The 8,725-nt window shown below is 35.3% G+C and overlaps 1 pseudogene; it reads left to right on the top strand.

Annotated features, from left to right (window-relative positions):
- Positions 1-3,706, top strand: LOC108462530 (protein NEDD1-like; annotated as a pseudogene).
- Positions 3,707-8,725: the final 5,019 nt, after the last annotated feature.

Genomic DNA, 8,725 nt, shown 5'->3' with positions numbered 1-8,725 from the left:
ATGGTAGCACTTTTGTTAACATTGCAAAAATGTTCTCACAAAAAAGTATTTTTCTGAAATTTCCCTTATAACGCTTCTACGTAGGTACGTTTTGAGTTTTTTTACCCATTTTCGATAAATAATATTTTAAATGGCTAATTTTTATAATTAATGTTAGAAATTAGTCTTTTTTTAATAAGATACTCTTTAATCTCATAATTTCAATAATCAATTTCACTCCAATATTTTCTAAAATCCATTTTTAAATTAAAATAATTATTCTTCAAAAAATTAGAAAATAAAAAAGAAGGCGCCCAGTCTTTCCCATCATTTCTACACTCTTCAAAATTCAATTTAAAAAGTTGAAAAAAAAAAGGAAATAAATTTAAATTTGTTTCGACCCCCTCGCTTTCTTTTCTTTTGCGCTTTGACGTAGGGTTTACTTACACTTTTTTTTTTTTTCTAACCACCAGATTCCAATTTAAATCAAATATTTTTTCAAATTAATTCCCATTCTATCTTCTTCATTTCTTATTATTTTCGTTTAAATTTTAAGTTTTTACTTGAAAAAATATATCTTTCCTTTTACTAAACGAAAGAGATTATAATGAATCTACCGGATCCGTCGTCGGAGTTACTAGCAGCGAGTGGCGGCGACACCGTGAAGATATTCGACATCAAGCTTGAACCGAACGATCCTTGCGTTTTAAGTTACTCGCCTTCTCCGAGTTGCATTGTCAACTCGGTTAAATGGAACCACACTAGTAAGCTCGTTTTTCTTTTGTTATTTTAAAATTAGAGCTCTTTATTTATTTATTTTTTCACATTTCTGCTGCCACGATATGTTTGGTTGCTGCAAATGTGGTTTCTTTGTTTTTTTTTTTGTCTTTTTTATTTCAATTTTCTTTTTCATTTTCAACAGATTATTGCTAGTGTTGGGTTGGATAAGAAGCTATACACTTATGACTCAGGGTCTAGGAGACCCTCAGCTTTCATTTCATATGAGGCACCTTTTTCTTCATTGGCATTTAAAGATGATGGTTGGACACTGGCAGCTGGTACTGGTAATGGTAGAGTGGTGTTCTATGATATTCGGGGAAAACTACAGCCTTTTACTGTTCTTCGTGCTTATAGTAGTTCGGAGGTTGGTTATATTTTGCTCTATTATCACTTTTTAATATAAAAAGAGACCCAGGCCCTGATAAGTTCTTGTAGTTTGCACTTGCTTTCTATTTTCCCTCAAGAACTCTAACTTGATATGGAATTTTGAATGGTATTTGTATAAAAGATTATGTTCTATAATGGAACTGATGATATTAATTGGATGTCACTGCTTGCTTGTTTGTGCTCCAACTTCAAAGTGTTTTGTGTAAATGGAAAGTAATAAGTCTTATTCCTTTAATCATTTTAAATCCTAAGTGTTTATAGCATCTATCAGGCTGTTTCAAGTTTATGTTGGCAAAGATCAAAACCAGCCTTTGTTAATGAGAGTACTTGCACTGCTGAGACTGCTCTTTTGGGAGGTGCAATGGAGGATTCTGTTCTTATGCCAGACCCACTTCCATCTGTGACATCAACAAGCCTTTCATCATCCACTGCAGTTTCTGGTTCTCGTATCACTGGTCTTTCAGGTCCTGCAGAAGTATCTTCTCTTACTAGTAGTAGTGGATCAACATCAAGCACACTCAATCTCTCTTCTTCTCTCGAAACACCAATTAGAAGCCATCTATGGCCAGGTGGAACACTAACGAGATTATATGCTCCTCGTTCTACATTCAATTTCAAGGATGATATGGAGGTGTTTTCCCCTCTTGTGGATGTTCATCCTATTACACCCTCGCTGGATAAGCTGTGGGATGGTCATGATGGTGCAAAGAAAGAGCACCTACCCAATGATAAGAAGCCATCCTCCCTGCTGTTTCCTTCTAGCAGGAGGTTTGCTTTTGCTGATGATGGAGCCAGTGATCACCCAATACTTGATCGGAAGTCCAGGAGTTCTTCCAAGTCAATTTAGGCTGTTATATCCTATGTTCTTTAGTCATAGAACTGTTTCTGATACTTAATTTGGTTTTTTGAGAGCAATTGATATGGCTTTTCAGTCTTTTTTCCCCATAATGAAGTTTGTACACCACTTATCTGTACAGGATGTGACGAAGTCTTTTACAGCATTGGAATCTACCCCTACACCATCTTCCAAGAGTGAAGAGACCTCCATCACTCCTCCAGAAGCGTGGGGTGGTGATAAGATATCTGACAAATTTGCTCACCTTCGCCAGCTGCCATCTCATCTTGGGATGCCAGCTTCTGGTGGTCTGACAACGAGCTCTATTTATGCTGGACAAGATCAGTCTTCAATGCTCAGTCAGACCAGTTCTAACCTGAGCTATGAAAATTTGCACACGAAAGATGTCTCTTCAAATGAGGAGACTTCTTCATTGGGATTTCCTGAACATTTCTCCTCGAGCTCCATGTCTGCTTTATCTTTTGGTTCAAAAGGCATTACTAGAGCTGGCAGCCTTGACTCACCAAAACTAGCATCTTTAGCACCGCCTCGAAGGTTTTCAACATATGCTGAGAGAATTAGTACTACATCTGCTTTTAGTGATGGAACATCCCATTTGGTGGCTTCTCCAAAAACAAAGAAAACGGGAGCTGAAACCAGAGAAGAGCTGTTTAATAGCCTGTTATCGAGGTCGGATTCATTGACTGCAGTGGCATCAGGAGTTCTTCCAACAATGAATGTATGATATCTGGTTTGGTTAAATAACTATTCACTACATTAATTTCTCTAATCACCTTGGTCTTTTTATGCATTTGAGTAGTGAAGTCATTCTGGATGAAGGATTTTTACGAATTTCTATATATTTCTAGTTTTTTTTTTTCTGGGCATGACACTGCATTGATTGTGACCATAATAGGGAGGAACATTACAACCCCCCAAGGCATCTCAACAAGATCCCCAACAAGGAAGCAACTTTACTCTTCAGCTATTTCAACGAACTCTAGAAGAAACCCTCGATTCATTTCAGAAATCCATACATGGAGATATGGGGAACTTGCATATTGAAATTTTAAGACAATTCCACATGCAGGAGGTATTTTCCTATCATCCTTTCCTTTACGTTGCTTTGGCTTTCATGTACATATTCTCAGCTCTAATTCGTGGAAATTATTGGAACAGATGGAGATGTCTCGTGTGATGAGCTCCATATTGCAGAACCAAGCTGAACTGATGGAAGAGGTTAAGTCTCTCAGGAAAGAAAATCAGCAGCTTCGTCAATTGCTTTGAGCGCTGATTAAACAACATTATCGTGTGAGGTTAGTGAATGCCTCTTCTGATTACCTTGCCGTAACTTGTGTTTCATCAGTAGGCTTGTGTCATATCAGGGTAAAACTGCTTACAAATGTGAGGCTAAGATTTTTACTTGCTTCTCGATTGATTGAAAATGAAGCATTTAACACGGTTATCTTAGTACATAGAGTTCCCTGAATTTACTACATTTGATTTGTGTAACCCTATTAAAGCAAAATAGAAAGTTAAAGTCGCTTCTTTGTTCTTATTGTTTATAGGAAGATTAAATTATGTGAAACTCAACTTTCTTAAGCACACAAACTTTTGTGAATTTAGATTAAAAGGGAGTTTAATTCACAAAATGTTTGATTAACTTGACAATTAGCGCATTATTAGATATGTTACAGTACCGTGTTTGGTTCAAGGTAAAAATAATTCTAGATTCAAAGATATTTAATTATCGGTTTGTTCTTAGTAAATAGTAAATGAGTAAAAAGTATTTAATACTTTATGATGATTTTGATTAAAAAAGCTTTATGGGATTATTAATATCATTGATTAAACGGTTAAAAGTTTCAAAATGATTAATGTTGACTCTTTTTATATAATATTAGGTGGGGATGGGTGTCATATAATTTGAACTTGTGTCAAACGGGTACTTAAAAAAAAATTAATCATCCTGAAAAAAATTAATTATCATTCCACATTAGTCAACTTTAGTATAAATCTGTTTTATATATTTTGTTAGAAGAAATCGTACATATTTTTGTTAGGTCATATAAAAGTATACATGTTATATGTTTTGATTGATATTGTATCATCTAATTTTTAATTGAAATAGTAAGCTGTAAATTTGAAGGGTTGTTTTACTATTTAAATAATGAATTTAACCATTTAACATCTAATGAGTTATTTAGAATTTCTTTCTTCAGTTTAAATTGATTAATTTCAATCAAATATATGCAAATGAAGAACCAATTAATAAGAAAACCTTTTAGGAAAATAAGCAAATTGGGAGGCCTGAGGCCAGCATTAGATATATAGCAAACGATCACTTCATTCAAAGCTCATACTATATAACAATTCAATTCTTATAAAAAGTACATAAACACACTTAATGAAATTGGATATCTTGGCAAAGTGCATTCCAATGCCGGTTAGATAACCTACATCAAGAAGAAAATGTTATGTATATGTTGTATAATATTTAAAATATGAAATAATAAAATGATATTAAAATTTTAGTTTTTCTAGAAAATGATTCAAATTCTTATTTTTTATATTTTAATTATAATTTTATGGTAATTAAATATATATTCTTCTATCATGTTATTTTATCAATATTATATTAATCTCTAACTCTATAGGTGAAAAAAAGAGAAAAAATGTAAAGATTATTATTTTATAGAAATAAATACCTCACGTGATGTTGGCTCCTATTATTTTGAGATCAAATGATATGGATAGAGGGAATATGGCGCACTTTATAGAAATCCTTTCTTTCTTTTTCATCTATCACTTTAATCCTTTCTTCTAATGACCAAGATATTTCTATTAAACTCAATTCTTGGAGAGTAGTAATGTGTCTCAATCCTTCTGGAAGCATCTTTAAACTCTCAACCTCGACCAACTCTAATTCTCGAAGGCATGGCATTGCACCTACTTCTATTTCCCACTCCTCCAACTTTCTTAAAATCATTCTAAGATAATCAAGTTCAGGAAATCCATTTGTAGAGCACACCATTTTTCTCCCAATATATGCTTCACCCAAAAATAGAATCCTCAAATGACATAGCTTTTCCAATACGGCCATTGGATCCTGGCTCATCCCACAGTAAGCCAAAGTTAATTTGACGATATTTGATGGAAGAAATTTCAAAATATTACGGTTTGGATGTGGCTCATCTTCTATCCGACCCAGTAATTTCAGTTTGGAGAGGTGATGACATTGAGAAAGGGGTTCTAAGTCTTCTGGGTGTGAATCTCCAGGAATCCTCAAGGACAATGACCCAAGGCGTTGCAATTTGGTTAGCAGGATTAGGGTAGGCCTCACAGATTCTGCTCTAGTCAATACTAATCCTAAACTCTGAATATTAGTCAACTTATGCATGACATTATTTTCAATTGGCTTCTCATCCACCACTACAGACTTCAAAGTTTCAATATTTTTTGAAATGAACACTCGCTGCCAACGAATTCCTTCAACGGGCCACTCATAACGTTTTATTACCATATGCCTTAAACGTTCCAACTTGAACACAACATTTGAAATTACAATGTCAAAATGAAACTTGATGTATAAAGTGTACAAACTCTTCAACCTACTAATAGATGGCGGCAAAATAATTGTGCAATAGCATTCTTGTTATTTCAATAGGGTCGGAAGAGTGTAAATTATTGTACTAAAAAATCACACAAAGTTCAATTCCCAGGGAAGAGAGGTGGATCACATGAATCTCTTAAATACCAAGTCTTTCTTTAGTCAGAATATCCCTTCTATAGTAATTTAATAGCACAATTAAATGCTACTATTATACTCTCAAATATTGAAAGAAAAATAGGACAAGAAAGAACATAAGAGTTTTAACGAGGTTCGGTAAATTATACTTACGTCCTCGAGCACTAACACCAGATGATAACTTTATTATCTCCAAAATATTACAAATAAATAGAATTCCTTAAGAATTCTCAAATGGGAGAAGAGAGAAAACTAAGAGAGAAAGATTGGTTGGGATAAATTGAAATGAGGAATGAGAAGGCCTATTTATAGTTGAGGTTTAAGGACCAAACAATAAATAGCCCATTATTTCAAGGACCAAAAAAAATTATCCCATGCCACTTTTTCAAAATCAATTTTAGGGAGTTAAACTTGCACCACTTATATTGTCTGCCATTAATGCTGTCTCCCATTAATGTTAACAATCACCACCTTGAAAATTTGATTAGAATCATCACATCTTCACACACTTCTTACAACTCCCCAAATTCGATAAAGTTATCTTTTGTAGTGCCTATAAATGTGCTCTCGAGCGCCATACACCTAAAGGTGCTCAAATTCTCAAGATATTAATCAAGTTCAAACAATGATTAAACTTGATTGTTGTTACCACATTGGTCATCATATCTGCAAGACTATCTCCGCCGGAATCTTACAAGTAGAATTTTTCTTTTCAAAGACTTCGCACAAAGTGATATCTTACGTCGATATGCTTGGTTCTTGAATGATAGATTTGATTTTTCGCTAAATGAATAGCGCTCTAACTGTCACAATATAGACTAATGTGACTTTGAACAACTCCCAAGTCTTTCAACAATCCATTAAGCCAAATAGCTTCCTTAACAGCTTCTGTAACTGCCATATATTCTACCTTTGTAGTAGACACACTCATCAGAGATCGTAAGGTAGACTTCCAACTCACTGGGGCTTTAGCAAGAGTAAACAGATACCCCGTAGTTGAACGACGTTTATCTAAATCACCAGCAAAGTCGGAATCAACATATCCAACTATAAACTGACCAAGTGCTTTATCCTTCTCAAAAATTAAACCAATGCTTACGGTTTTTTGAAGATACCGTAGAATCCATTTCACAGCTTGCCAATGTCTTTTTCCAGAATCATGCATATACCTGCTCACAACTCCAACAGCTTGTGAAATGTCAGGCCGCGTACACACCATTGCATACATCAAACTCCCAACTACATTAGCATATGGGACTTTTGCCATATATTCTCTTTTTTCTTCAGTTTTCGGAGATAATTGAGCACTAAGTTTCAAATGAGAAACAAGTGGGGTATTTACATGTTTTGTGTTTTCATTTACACCAAAACATTGTAATACCTTTTTTCAGATATTGCTTCTGATTCAAACAAAGCTTGCCTCTCTATCTATCTCTACTTATCTCCATGTCGAGAATCTTCTTGGCCTCACCTAGATCTTTCATCTCAAACTCTTGATTCAACTGAGCCTTCAGCTTATCTATCTCTTTTTGGCTCTTCGAAGCGATTAACATATCATCAACATACAAGAGTAGATAAATGAAAGATCCGTCATGCAGCTTCTGCAAATACACACCATTGTCATATTTGCTTCTTGTATTTTTGCCTTCTCATAAAGCTATCAAATCGATTGTACCACTGCCTTGGGGATTGCTTCAATCCATATAACGATTTGTTTAACTTACAAACCCAATTTCTACCACCAACATCTGTGTATCCTTCGGGCTGAGTCATATAGATCTCCTCTTCTAACTCACCATGCAAGAAAGTCGTCTTAACATCAAGTTGAGCTAGCTCCAAATTCAACTGTACTACCAAGGCCAACAAAATTCTAATGGAGGAATGCTTCACAACAGGGGAAAATACATCATTGTAGTCAATTCCCTCCTTCTGAGCGTAGCTTTTAGCTACCAATCTTGCCTTGTAGCGAACATCTTTCTTGCTAGGAGATTCATCTTTCTTTGCGAATACCCACTTGCATTCGATTGCCCTTTTACCTTTCGGTAATTGAGCCAACTCCCAAGTATTGTTCTTCCGGAGAGACTGCATTTCTTCATCCATGGCATTTTTTCATTTGTCACTTTCTAAGCTTTGCATTGCTTCTTAATAAGTGATAGGAATATCATCATCAACAACGGGAAAGGCATAGGCTACCATATCAGTAAATCGAGCAGGTTTATGAATTTCTCTCCGTGGCCTTGTAACTGCAACTGGTTCTGGTGTACTTAACGGTTCTTGGGTTAGAATCTCTTCAACCTCTAATTCCTTCATTTTGGCTGGAGAATTAGACTTATTAACTGGGCAAATCCCCATCTGCTCAAACTCTACCTGTTTTGGAGTACACTCCACCTGCTGTGGAGTATCGCTTGTCTGAATATCTTTATCTGTTACCTTTTTCAATTTGGCAGATTCATCAAAGGTAACATCTCTGTTACAGATTATTTTCTTTGTGTCTAAGCACCAAAGACGAAATCCCTTCACTCTAGAAGTGATTCCCATAAAGAGAGTTTTCTTTGCCCTCGGATCTAACTTTGACTCCTTCACATGGTAATATACAGTGGATCCAAACACATGTAAGGAATCATAATCTGTAGTCGGTTTTCCAGACCATACCTCCATAGGAGTTTTTTTTTCTAATGCAAATGATAGCAAATGATTAACAAGATGGCTAGCGTATGTCACAGCCTCAGCCCAAAATTGCTTGCCCAACTCAGCATTGGACAACATACATCGAACTTTCTCCGGTAATGTTCGATTCATACGCTCTGCCATTCCATTCTGCTATGGTGTATCCCTAATTGTGAAGTGTCAAACAATACCATACTCTTGGCACACATCAAAGAATGAATCACTTTTATATTCCCTTTCATTGTCCGTCCTAAGCCGCTTAATTTTCTTGCCAGTCTGGTTTTCGATCATAGTTTTTCATTTAAGAAAAACTCCAAGCACTTCATCCT

This window comes from Gossypium arboreum, chromosome 10, assembly GCF_025698485.1.
Source record: "Gossypium arboreum isolate Shixiya-1 chromosome 10, ASM2569848v2, whole genome shotgun sequence".
Taxonomy (NCBI): Eukaryota; Viridiplantae; Streptophyta; class Magnoliopsida; order Malvales; family Malvaceae; genus Gossypium; species Gossypium arboreum.
Note: the sequence above shows the minus strand (reverse complement) of the source record. Positions and strands in the feature narration are given on the sequence as shown.